At 41.6% G+C, this 14,313-nt stretch overlaps 1 long non-coding RNA gene across 1 annotated transcript; it reads right to left on the reverse strand.

The window, feature by feature from the left end:
- Positions 1-7,028: 7,028 nt before the first annotated feature.
- Positions 7,029-12,583, reverse strand: LOC140202764 (uncharacterized). Its single transcript, XR_011887182.1, has 3 exons — positions 9,807-12,583; positions 9,550-9,700; positions 7,029-7,833 (listed from the first exon to the last, which is right to left on the reverse strand). It is a non-coding gene; the product is annotated as an uncharacterized lncRNA (long non-coding RNA).
- Positions 12,584-14,313: the final 1,730 nt, after the last annotated feature.

Here is a 14,313-nt window from a genome sequence, read left to right on the forward strand (position 1 = left end):
TGACGCAATTGAGGTATATAACCATTTTACTTTTGAAATTGGAGATAATTTGAATCTAAAAGCGATAGTCATAGTCACAGTCATACTTTATTGATCCCGGGGGAAACTGGTTACAGTCGCACTATAAATAATAATAAAACCATAAATAGTTAAATAGTAATATGTAAATTATGCCAGGAAATAAGTCCAGGACCAGCCTATCGGCACAGGGTGTCTGACCCTCCAAGGGAGGAGTTATAAAGTTTGATGGCCACAGGCAGGAATGACTTCTATGACGCTCTGTGTTGCATCTCGGTGGAATGAGTCTCTGGCTGAATGTACTCCTGTGCCCAACCAGTACATTATGTAGTGGATGGGAGACATTATCCAAGATGGCATGCAACTTGGACAGCATCCTCTTTTCAGACACCACCGTCAGAGAGTCCAGTTCCATCCCCACAACATCACTGGCCTTACGAATGAGTTTGTTGGTTCTGTTGGTATCTGCTACCCTCAGCCTGCTGCCCTAGCACAGAACAGCAAACATGATTGCACTGGTCACCACAGACTCGTAGAACATCCTCAGCATTGTCCGGCAGATGTTAAAGGACCTCAGTCTCCTCAGAAAATAGAGATGGCTCTGACCCTTCTTGTAGACAGCCTCCGTGTTCTTTGACCTAATCAACAAGTTTGAATCATTTTGTATACCGAAGTGTAACATGAAAGATAGAAATTCTTCATGTTGTTGCAACGAGCAGCTGAAGCGAATCCAAGTGCAGGACGCAGGCACGGAGATTGAGTTTGGATGTTTTACATGTTTTGGATGTAAACACCGAACAGCAAGCAGGAGGGATCTTGACACAGATCTTTTGACTCAGAGACTCGACACGGAGCCTTGACTCAGAGAAACGGAGTCTCATAGGTAACCCTTGAAACTGGAGCTAAATTTAGAATAAACAGTTCTAAGCAGTCAGGAAACATAGTTTACTCATAGGAAAGAAAAAAGACCAACAAACTGGCAACTAGTGGTTGTGATGTAGGGGTTCTTATACTGAGTCTTTGATGGAAACCAGGTGTGCCATCATTAAAGAGAAGTGGAAGCAATTAGGGAAATTAATCATCAGGACTATGACGCATGTAAGCAGAAAGCTGGTGAAGTGATTGATCAATTTGTTACTAAGTTGAGAAACTGCAGTAAAACATGCCAGTTCACAGAGCTGTCAGACATACTTGGCTGTGACGGGATTGAGTGGGTGGAGACTTTGGTGTGGAGGAGCCTAGTAATTTGGAAAAGGTTAGCTTGTAGCCTATGGCTGCAAAAGGGAGGGGGGGGGGTTGAGATTGAAGGGGGAGGGTGGGAGACTGTGGAATACTCCAGAAGTTAGGGTAGCCAAAAAAGGGGTGCATCAGGTGAAAGACCTGAAGTAATGGGGGACAACAAATTGAGGAAAATGGGTCAGTTGGAGGAATTTATAGTTCTGTATAAAATTAAAGGTCAGAAGGAAGGAGAAGGAGGATTTAGAGCCCTTAATCCTTTGAAAGTGGCAGCAGTATTAGAGAACCAAATAGGTAAAGGATTCCAGGCCAAGATTTTATCTAATAAATTGCTGAAAATTTGTTGTAAAGACATTGACCAATATAACAGTGCTAAAATGGTGGGAAAATTGGTTGTGAAAGTGGAGTGTATTACTCCGAAAGAAAGGAAGGGAGTTAAGGGGGTAGCGTATGGTATTTGGTCTGGCATAACTGAAAAATAAATTTAATTAAATATTAAAGATGGTCGAGTGATTGAAGCCAAACGATTAAAATTGAGAAAAGGTGGTAATTGGGATTCCCCTGTTCTTCTGGTTTTTGCAGGTGATATTCTTCCAACTAGAGTCTATCTTGGGTGCATGCCTTATCAAGTGAGAGAATACATTAGGCCTCCCTTACGCTGTTATAATTGCCAGAGATTTGGACATGTTGCTGGTTCATGTCAAGGTAAAAGAAGATGTATGAAATGTGGAGAGGATCATGATATTAAAGCATATAAGGCAGCGGTGCCTAAATGCAGTAACTGTGGAGGGGGCCATATAGCGGCGTTCAGAGGATGTGAGTATTTTAGTAAGGCAAAGCAGATTCAGGATGTTAGTATCCAACAAAAAATATCATATGCTGAAGCAGTAAAGAAAGTTGATAGAGAGCAAAGGATAAGTAAAGAAAAGATTGGAATGATGGGGAGTCAGTTGATTCCGAGTCCTCCAACTCTGGTTCCTTCAGGCATGTTGTTGATGACTAAAGAGTCTTTTTTGGCGTTCGTTGTTGATGTACTGTTCGAGGCTAAAACTACAGCCAAGAGATCGGATATGATAAAAGTAGTTGTTGGAGCTGCAGAGAGATTCCTTGATATAAAACAGATTTCATCGGAAAAGTTACATGAGTATATGATAGACAAACAATCACTGAATACTTCCCAGTTGTTGGGATCAGAGAGTATGGAGGAGCTTTATGTGGATGAAGAGGCCAATAATTAGTATTTCAATGTTTTTAATATTACAATGGAATGCAAGAAATTTATCTGCAAATGGTCAAGAATTAAAAAGATTTGTTGGAACTTTTAGAGACAAGCCTGATTTGATCTATATACAGGAGACATGGTTAAAGCCTCACTTAGATCTTGTGATCCCTGGATATGATAGTTTCAGAGCTGACAGAACAGGTAAATCTGGTGGAGAGTGTACAACTTTCATAAAAACAGGACTCCAGTTTAGAAGACTTGATATTAAATCTAATCTTGAAATTGTGGCTGTGGAGGTTTGGAGCTCTCGTGGTCAAATAACTTTGATTAACTTTTATAATCCAGGTAATATGATGTTATCAGATTTGGATGAAATTATGAATAAGGTAAGATCCCCAGTAATCTGGGTTGGAGATTTCAATGCCCATAATCCTATATGGGGTAGTGAAAGTATAGATAGTAATGGAGTGGTAATAGAGGAGTTTCTAGATAAATACAACATGGTACTGCTAAATGACGGAAGGCCTACAAGATTCAATATTGTAAAGAATACGTGTTGTCACTTAGACTTATCTATCACTTCCTCAAATTTATCTAGGGTTGGGGAATGGGATGTTATGGACAGATACACACTAGGAAGTGATCACTATCCTATATTATGTCGATTTGGTAGAAATTTGATAGTAGAAGTTGAGGAGAGGTCTGCTAGGTATAATTTTTCTTTGGCCCATTGGGATGAGTACCAGGAGAAAGCTGTGGATATAATAGAAGAGGTTAATAGCGAGGGCTCCATAGATGATTGGAATGAATCCCTCTGTTCTATAATTCATAAAATTGCTCAGTTAAATATTCTGCTACGGCAGGGGTCTCCAACCTTTTTTGCACTGCGGACCGGTTTAATATTGATAATATTCTTGCGGACCGACCGACCTGGGGTGGGGGGGGCGGGGGTATGGTTGCCAACGGACAAGAGTAGCAGTCAAAACGTTGGGTTTACCCCAAGAAAGACTGCAATGAGCTTGAAGTCTTGCGCGGGCACCAGTGCGCATGTGTATTCGTGCGGTTTTTTTTCCTGCAAGTCATTATTGGTGATTCTGTTCGGGGGGGAGTGTTAATCACGACCGGAATATAGGTGATAAGTGGCTAATACACTCAATTCCGTTTCTAAAAGGGTTTATCTAACGAATTTAATATTAAGCACACAATGCATATTTTTCTCGCATGAATATAGTGATAAGTCAATTATCAGGGGAGCTTGAAGTAAGTGTTGAACGCACTTCCGGTAGAAGTGGTAGAGGCAGGTTCGATATTATCATTTAATGAAAAATTGGGTAGGTATATGGATAGGAAAGAAATGGAGGGTTATGAGCTGAGTGCAGGTCGGTGGGACTAGGTGAGAGTAACATTCGGCACGGACTAGAAGGGCTGAGATCGCCTGTTTCCGTGCTGTAATTGTTATATGGTTATATAAGTCAATAGCATCATAACATTTTAAGTAACATTTGGATATTAAACACACAGCACATATTTTCCCTGTATGAACATATAAAATCATTGCAACACACCAATATCGCTGAATCAGTGGGAGCCCTGGGCTTGTTTCCCTGCAACAAGACGGTCCCATCGAGAGGTGATGGGAGACAGCGATACTCGAAGGGGGTTCCTTATGTCCAGTCTATTCCGCAATTTAGTTTTCGTTGCATTCATTGCAGAGATATGTTGGAAATGGAAGCAACGTTTTCAGTGCTTTCGTGGCTATCTCAGGATAGTCAGCCTTGACTTTGATCCAGAATGCCAGCAGAGGTGTTATGTCAAACATACTTTTCAGCCCGCCGTCATTTGCAAGCTCGAGGAGTTGATCTCCTTCCTGCGCTGACATGGATGATGTGCGGGTAATGACCTCGCGTGCGTTCAAGTTCAACAGTGGGCGTGACAGGGAATGAGGAAAGGTGCAGCTGACTCATATCGCCAAATCATATCGTTTCCTTGCGGCCCGGTAGCGCATGCCTTGTTGGGGACCGCTGCGCTATGGAATGTACTTGAGGCTTGAGCATTAGTTCCATGGTGGAATAAAAATTGTGATATAGCAGTAAGAAACAGAAATAGAGTTTACAGGAAGTTAAGAAAGTACCCCATGTTAGATAATGTTGTGGAGTATAAAAAGGAAAGAGCAGTAGCAAGGAGAGTAATTAAAAATGCAAAGAGGGATAGTTGGAGAAGATTTTGTGGAACCCTGGGCCCTGAGACACCTATAAAGCAGCTATGGACGATCATTCACAGAATGTCAGGGATATATAGGAAACCATCTATCCCAGTTTTGCTGGATAGAGATATTGAAGCTGTAACCAATAAGGAAAAGGCTGATATGTTTGTAGAGGTGTTCCAAGTGTTACACAGTTCTGGAGAGTTAGGTGATTTGAGAAAGGAAATTATGTTAAAGGAAAGTTGGAAATTGGACAGGAGTTTGGATGATAATAGCTCCATAAATTTGTTTTTCTCCCTTCAGGAATTGTAGGAAGCTGTCCAATCAGGTTCAAACACTTCTGGTAGGGATGGACTGTGTTATGAATTGCTTAAGCATTTAGATGACTCTGTATTAATAGAAATTCTAGCATTGTTTAATTCAGTGTGGAAAGAAGGAAAATTACCAGTAGAGTGGAAGCATGCGGTGGTAGTTCCAGTTTTAAAGCCAGGTAGGGATGCGTCTAGTCCTAGTTCGTATCGGCCTATAGCTTTAACGTCAGTGCTTTGTAAAACTATGGAACGAATGGTCACCAACAGACTTGTTTATTTTTTGGAAAATAAAGGACATCTTGCTGCCTATCAAAATGGTTTTAGAACTGGAAGATCAACAATAGAATCTGTTGCCCTTTTAGATCATGATATTAAAAAAGCGTTTCAAAATAGAGAAGTAATGGTAAGTGTATTTCTAGATATTGAAAGAGCATATGACTCACTGTGGAAGGATGGCTTATTAATTAAACTCTATGATGCGGGAATTAGAGATAGAATGTTTAATTGGATCAAAGATTTCCTTAAGGAAAGGACAATTCAAGTAAGATTAGGTGGAACAAGCTCCAAGTCAGTTAGAATAGGTAATGGTACCCCTCAAGGAAGTGTCATTAGTCCAGTTCTTTTTAATGCAATGATAAATGATATTTTTGATCAGGTAGGGACAGGATTTGGCAAATCATTGTTTGCAGACGATGGTGCAATCTGGAAAAGAGGAAGAAACATCAGGTATATATTAAGGCAGGTACAAAAGGCTTTAAGATCAGTTGAAAACTGGGCTAATAAATGGGGTTTCAGGATTTCTGCTTCTAAGTCCAAATACATGATTTTTGCGTTTAGAAGAAAGATTCCTGATTGTGAATTGTGTCTATATGATTCTCCACTAGAAAGAGTCAAGGTATTCAAGTTTTTAGGTGTCTGGTTTGATGAAAGACTTACTTTGAGGGTTCATATAGATAAAACAATTGGAAAGTGTAAGAAAGTTTTAAATGTTATGAGAAGTATTGCTGGATGCGACTGGGGAGCAGGGCGGGAAACTATGTACTTAATATATCTAGCTATGATTAGATTAGTTATAGATTATGATTGCATTATGGTTCCGCTGCTATGGCAGTGCTTGGAAGATTAGACACTGTGCAGTCCAAAGCACTTAGACTGTGTTGTGGAGCTTTTAGAACAACATCAGTCCCGGCATTATGTGTGGAGATGGGAGAAGTGCCTCTGCATTTAAGACGAATTCAGTTGGGTCTGCAGTATTGGGTAAAACTAAATGGATTCAATCACAGCTGTCCATCAAAGTGTCTTTTGCAGGGGAAGTCAGAGCACCAAAGTAAAATTAAAAGATACCCATTTTTAGATTTGGTTAATAACTGGGCTGTGAAATTGAAACTGACTGAGGAAGACGTAGTTGGCCAAATTTGCTTGCCACCCATCCCTTTTTGGCTCTTTCCAGAACCAGAAGTAGACCTATTCCTCCTTTTTCAGCTTAAAGGAAGCAGTGCAATTTCATCAGCGTTGATCACAAATGAATATTTAAATAATAAATGGGGATCTTATCTGAAGATTTTTACTGATGGCTCAGTGGACCCAGAGAGCAGTAGGGCAGGATTTGGGATGTATGTGTCTCAACTTGGAGTTAAGATTGGTCACCGGGTTTCAGATGGTGTTTCTGTCTTTGCAACAGAATTATTAGCAATCCTCTGGGCCTTGTGATGGATAGAAGGCTCTCAACCACGTAGGGTTATCATCTGTTTGGATTCTGTTGCTGCCTTAGAGGCTATAAAAGGGAGTAAATCAAAAGCTCATCCTGACATAGTTACTGAGATCCTCTTAGTGTTGTTTAGAGTAGGGAAGATGGGTTGTGCAGTTAGATTTTCCTTAATACCTGGGCATGCTGGGGTGGAGGGAAATGAAATTGTAGATGGCATTGCAAAGTCTTCCTTACAGAGCAGGCAAGTAGAAATTAGAGTTCCCCTAGGCAGAGCAGAATTGAGAAGTAGGATTAAAAAACGCATAGAGAAGACATAGTCATAGTCGGAGTCATACTTTATTGATCCCAAGGGAAATTGGTTTTCGTTACAGTTGCACCATAAATAATTAAATAGTAATAAAACCATAAATAATTAAATAGTAATATGTAAATTATGCCAGGAAATAAGTCCAGGACCAGCCTATTGGCTCAGGGTGTCTGACCCTCCAAGGGAGGAGTTGTAAAGTTTGATGGCCACAGGCAGGAATGACTTCCTATGATGCTCAGTGTTGCATCTCGGTGGACTGAGCCTCTGGCTGAATGTACTCCTGTGCCCAACCAGTCCATTATGTAGTGGATGGGAGACATTGTCCAAGATGGCATGCAACTTGGACAGCATCCTCTTTTCAGACACCACCGTCAGAGAGTCCAGTTCCATCCCCACAACATCACTGGCCTTACGAATGAGTCTGTTGATTCTGTTGGTATCTGCTACCCTCAGCCTGCTGCCCCAGCACACAACAGCAAACATGATTGCACTGGCCACCACAGACTCGTAGAACATCCTCAGCATCGTCCGACAGATGTTAAAGGACATCAGTCTCCGCAGGAAATAGAGACAGCTCTGACCCTTCTTGTAGACAGCCTCAGTGTTCTTTGACCAGTCCAGTTTATTGTCAATTCGTATCCCCAGGTACTTGTCATCCTCCACCATGTCCACACTGACCCCCTGAATGGAAACAGGGGTCACCGGTACCTTTGGTCTCCTCAGGTCTACCACCAGCTCCTTAGTCTTTTTCACATTAAGCTGCAGATAATTCTGCTCACACCATGTGACAAAGTTTCCTACCGTAGCCCTGTACTCAGCCTCATCTCCCTTGTTGAAGTGGCAGGAGGATTGAAAAAATGAATTAAGGGGCAGGCATTATTTTTCTAGTCACCCACTAGTTAAAACGGTCTCAGACTGTTACCTTTTAAGTCATAGAGATATGGTGAAATTTACAAGACTTGGTTTGGGGCATTGTGGGCTAAACTATTATTTAAAGATAATAGGAAAACATCCTACTGGATTATGTGACTGTGGTAGTCCAGAGACAATCCAGCATGTTTTGCTGAGCTGTAATCAATACAAAATTGAAAGAAGCATGCTGTTCAAGAGGCTATCTGGCTTAAATTTATTTTGGTTTTCTATTCAATCTTTGTTTGGCCATCAAGAGAATCAACATCTGATTGAAGAATCTGTCATTCAGTTTATACATGAGTCTAGGTTGTATTCGAGAATTTGAGTTCCTTGAAGTTCTATAATTAATTATACATCCTGCGGAGGGCTGTAATACGCCTAGATGCGTCTAAACAGCTGGAAATAGAAGAAGAAGAGCTGCCAGACTCTCTCATTAAAGACAGAATTGTTTGTGACATTCTGGATAATGGTCTGACAGAAAGACTGTTAGAACAAGATTTGAATTTGGAAAAAGCTGTGGCACTCTACAAAGCTTCTGAATCCGTGATGTCACAGGCTAAAGAGCTTTTTATTGAGAACTGCAGCGTACACGCTGTGCGCGAACATATTAGAAAAAATAATAAAACGACAATGGAACCGACAGAGAACAAGACGTCACCTGAATGAAAAAGGCTATGTGATCGCTGTGGGCGGGAGCACCGACCTAAACAGTGTCCAGCGTATGGGAAAATGTGCAATGACTGCGGTAAGAGTAATCATTTTTCACGCTGTTGCAGAAGTAGAAAGGAAATAAAACACATAAATGCTGTGCTTGAAAATGAACACGAGGAGTTTTATATAGGTGTGCTTTGTGAAAACAAACAAAGTAAGAATGACTGGACTATGCCATTTCAAGTGAATCAAAACATTATTTTGTTTCAATTGGATACTGGAGCGCAAGTAAATGTTCTTGCAGAATCTGAGTTTAATGCATTAAAGCCAAGACCAAAGTTATATCAGACAAATATAAAAGTGACTGGGTATTCAGGTGCAGATATTCCAGTTAAAGGAACATGTGGCGAAAGTATTACACGAAAATATGGTGCACATGCTTTCATTTGTGGTCGTGCCTAAGAATGTACAGTCAATATTGGGTTTATCTGCCTGTGAGAGACTGAATTTGGTGAATAGAGTTTTAGTCCTGGACAGTGACACAGAGTCAGAATACAGTGATTTGATGAAAGAGAATGAGGACTTGTTCAAAGGGCTTGGTTGTCTTCCAGAAGAGCGCACGATTAAAATTGACAACACAGTGCCACCCATAGTATATCCATGTAGAAAAGTACCTTTTGCATTACGTGATCAACTGAAAACAGAGCTTGACAGAATGGAACGGTTAGGAGTTATAAAAAAAATTGATGAACCAACTGAATGGGTCAATTCGCTTGTTATTGTTGATAAGAAAAATGGAAAACTGAGGATTTGCTTAGATCCAAGAGTCTTGAATTGAGCCATTAAAAGAGAGCATTACAAATAGCCTACTCATGAAGAAATTATGTCACAGTTTGCTAATGCAAAGTACTTTAGTAAATTAGATACATCCTCTGGATTCTGGCAACTTAAACTAGATGAACCGAGTTCAAAGTTATGTACCTTTAACACTCTTTTCCCAGATACCGTTTTCTTAGGCTTCCATTTGGAATTGTATCAGCTCCTGAGGTGTACCATAAAACCATTCACATGCTATATGAGCACATTGAGGGCGTAGATACTTCCATGGATGATATTATTGTTTGGGGATCATCTAAACAAGAACATGACACCAGACTTGGACAAATCTTAGAGGCAACACACAAGGCAAACCTGAAGTTGAATAAAGGCAAACGTCAGCTAGGAGTGACTGAACTTACCTTTGTGGGTGATATCTTCAGCAAAGAGGGTGTGCATCCTGATCCATTGAAGGTTTCTGCTATTGAGAACATGCCAAGACCGCAACGTAAAAAGGATGTTCAAAGGTTTATGGGAATGGTCAACTACATGGGAAAATTCATACCCAATCTTTCGGAACAGCTTGCTCCATTGAGGGAGCTAACAGAAAAGAAAAACAATTAGCAACATTGATCAGAACAAATACATAATTTAACATGTCTCTATCAGTCTCTCTGGGGGTTTACGAACACAAGTAGACCTTCTAAGTGGTTCACACAGTCCTTGTGTTTCGTTGTTATTTTCATGTTTTGTCTGGTCTGCATCAGTTAACTGAAACTCTGAAGTTGGCTGTTTCTTAGGTGACCAAAACTGCACACAATATTCCAAATTAGGCCTCACCAGCGTCTTTTACAACTTTGGCATAACATCCCATCTACTGAACTCAATTTTTCGATTTATGAAGACCAATGTGCCGAAAGTTTTCTTTACGGCACTATCTACCTGTGACACCACATTCAATGAATTGTGAACTTATATTTCCAGATCCCTTTGCTCTACCGCACTCCTCTGTGATCTACCGTTCACTGTGTAAGATCTACCCTGGTGGGTCCTACCAAAGTGCTACACCTCACATTTGTCTACATTAAATTCCATCTGCCATTTTTCAGCCTATTTTTCCGGCTGGTCCATGATAGCCTCCTTCGCTGTCCACTACACCCTCAATCTGGGTGTCATCCGCAAATTTGCTGATCCAGTTAACCACATCGTCATCCAGTTCGTTGATATAGATGACAAACAACAATGGACATCAATCCCTGCGGTACTCCACTAGTCACAGGCCTCCAGTCAGAGAGGCAACCATTTATTACCACTCTCTGCCTTCTCCCACAAAACCAAATCTAATCCAATTTACTACCTCAACTTGAATGCCGAGTGACTGAAACTTCTTGACAAAAAAACTCCCATTCGGGACCTTGTCAAATGCCTTGCTAAGGCCTATGTTCGCAACATACACTGCTTTTCTTTCATCCAATTTCCTGGTAACTTCCTCAAAAAACTCTATAAGATTGGTTAGACATGACCTACCATGTATGAAGCCATGCTGACTATCCTTAATCAGTCTGTGTCTTTCCAAATATTTATATATCTGGTCCCTTAGAATAACTTCCAATAACTTCCTACTACTGATGTCGGAATCACTGCCCTATAATTTCCTGGTTTATATCTAGAGCCTTTCTTAACTGGTTGAACAACATTAACTATCCTTCAATCCTCTGGTACCTCCCCTGTTGCTAAGGATGATTTAAATATCTCTGCTAGGAGCCCTGCAATTTCTGCACTTGCCTCCCGTAGGGTCTGTAGGGTCCTGGGGATTTATCCACCCTGATCTGCCAAAGGACAGCAAACACCTCCTCTTCTGTAGTCCATATAGGGTCCATGAAGTTGATGCCTTTTTGCCTCACTTCTATCTATTGTGAACAGATTTGGGCCCCTCATCTTCGAAAAGATGTGCTGGCATTGGAGAGGGTACAGAGGAGGTTCACAAGGATGATTCCAGGAATGAAAGGATTATCATATGAGGGACATTTGATGGCTCTGGGTCTGTACTTGCTGGAATTCAGAAGGATGAGAGGGGAATCTCATTGAAACCTATCGGATGTTGAAAGGCCTAGACAGTAGATATGGAAAAGATGTTTCCCATGATGGGTGAGTCTAGGACAAGAGGGCACAGCCTCGGGACAGAGGGGCACCCTTTCAAAACAGAGATGTGGAGAGATTTCTTTAACCAAAGGGTGGTGAAATTGTGGAATTTCTTGCCACGTGCAGCTGTGGTGGCCAGGTCATTGGGTGTATTCAAAACTGAGATTGATAGATTCTTGATTGGACATGGTATCAAAGGTTATGGAGAGAAGGCCGGGAAATGAGGTTGAGGAGGAGGAAAAAAAAGGATCAGCCATGATTGAATGGTGGAGCAGACTCAATGGGCCAGATGGCCTAATTCTGCTCCTATGTCTTGTGGTCTTTATGGTCTTAAAGACTCTGTGTCAATCTCCTGAGTAAATACAGATGCAAAATAATTCATTTAAAAATAATCCTCCATCTCTTTTGGCTCTACACATGGATTACCATTCTGATCTTCTAGAGGATCAATTTTGTCACTTCCAATCCTTTTGCTTTCAACATACCTGTAGAATCCCTTAGGATTCTGCTTCACCTTGTCTGCTAGGACAACCTCATGCCTTCTTTTAGCCCTCCTGGTTTCTTTCTTAAGTGTTCTCTTGCATTTCTTGTACTCCATAAGCACCTCATTTGTTCCTACCTGCCTTTGCTTGCTATGCACCTCCTTCTTTTGTTCTTAACCATGGCCTCAATATGTCTTGAAAACCAAGGTCCCCTATACCTGTTATCTTTGCCTTTTATTCTGACAGGCACATGTAAGGTTTGTACTGTCAAAATCTTGCTTTTGAAGACTTCCCATTTACCAAGTACATCTTTGTCAGGAAACAGCCAGTTCCAGTGCACACTTGAGAGATCATTTCTGATGTCATCAAAATTGGCTTTCTCCAATTTAGAATCTCAACCAGCAGACCAGATCTATCTTTTTGCATATTTAGTTTGAAATGAACAGCATTGTGATCACTAGATGCAAAGTGTTCCCCTACACAAATTTCTGTCACCTGCCCTGTCTCATTCCCTAATAGCAGATCAAGTATCATGCACTCTCTTGTGGGGACTTTAACGTACTGATTAAGGAAACTTTTCCTGGTTCACTTCCTTCCTACCTACATCCATGACATGCTCTTGATCTTTTCAATTATTTCAAGTTCCCAGGCCCTGAGCATCTTATTTTCACTATGGATGTCGAGTCCCTATACACCTCCATCCCCCACCAGGAAGGCTTCAAAGCTCTCCGTTTCTTTCTGGACATCAGACCCATCCAGTTCCCCTCCACCACCACTCTCCTCCATCTGGCAGGACTTGTCTTCACTTTCAATAATATCCCTTTTGGCTCCTCCCACTTCCTTCAAACAAAAGGTGTAGCTGTGGGTACTCACACAGGGCCCAGCTATGCCTGCCTTTTTGTCAGCTATGTGGAACAGTCTATGTTTCAAGCCTACACTGGGGACACTCCCTAAATTTTCCTATGCTACATTGAGAATTGCAAGCAGAACAAATGCTACACCTGCCCCTACACCTCCTCCTTCAATACCATTTAGGGCCCCAAACAGTCCCATAAAGCCTCACTCGTTGAGTTCTCCTTTCTGTCCTAACTGAGCATTGCCGTGACATTTTCCCTGACTAGTAAGAACCACCCCTCCTCCTAAAATCCCTCCCACTCTGTCGCGTCTAAAACAATGGACCCCTGGAATATTGAGCTTCCAGTCCTGCTCCTTCTTCAGCTAAATCTCATTAATGGCTACAATATCATAATTCCAGGTGTTGATCCATGCCCTGAGCTCATCTGTATTTCCTAAGATACTTCTTACATTGAAATATATGCAGCTTGGGACACTAGTCACGCAATGCTCAACCTTTTGATTCCTGAGGTCTTATCAACATCTGTCTCCACAACCTCTTCACCAACTGTTCTGGCACTCTGGTTTGCATCCCCCTGCAACTCTAGTTTAAATCCCACCGTACAGCACGAGCAAACTTTCCTACTAGGATATTTGTCTCCTTTCAGTTCAGGTGCAAATCGTCTCCTCCATACTGGTCCCACATTCCTCGGAAGAGAGTCCAATGATCCAAAAATCTTATGTCTTCCCTCCTACCCCAACTCCTTAGGCATGTGTTAAACTGTATAATCTTCTTATTTCTGTCCTCACTAGAAAATGCCATGGATAGCAATCCTGAGATCACAACAGTGGAGGTCTTGCCCTTTAGCACCAAACTCCCTGAACTCCCTTTGCAGAACCTCACCACACTTCCTACCTATGTTATTGGTCCCTATATGGACCATGACCTCTGACTGTTCCTCCTCCCACTTAAGACTGCTGAGGACTCGATTCGAGATGTCCTGGACCCTGACAGCTAGAATGCAACATACCATCCAGGAATCTCCTTCTCCTCCATAGAACCTCCTTTCTGTTACCCCACCTAATGAAACCCCTATCACCACTGCTTGCCTCCTCTCTCCCCTCCCCTTCTGAATCACAGTCAGATTCAGTGCCTACAACCTAACCACTCTGACTTTCCGCTGCTGGGTCATGCTCTCCAACAGTATCCAAACTGATATACCTGTTGCTGAGGGGGAAGGCCACAGGGGTACTTTGCACTGGCTGTTTAACCCCTTTCCCCTTCCTGACTGTCACCCATTCTCCTGTTTTCTGAACCATTGATGTAACTACCTCTCTGCATGTCCTATTTATCATCCCTTCAGTCTTCCAAATGATCTGACGTCATCCAGATCCAGCTTCAACTCCTTAATTTAAGAGTATTGATAATGGGGTTACTGTCCTGTAAGGACTTTGCTCAGAAGAAGGCAAT

The sequence above is a fragment of the Mobula birostris genome, chromosome 9, assembly GCF_030028105.1.
Source record: "Mobula birostris isolate sMobBir1 chromosome 9, sMobBir1.hap1, whole genome shotgun sequence".
Lineage (NCBI taxonomy): Eukaryota > Metazoa > Chordata > Chondrichthyes > Myliobatiformes > Myliobatidae > Mobula > Mobula birostris.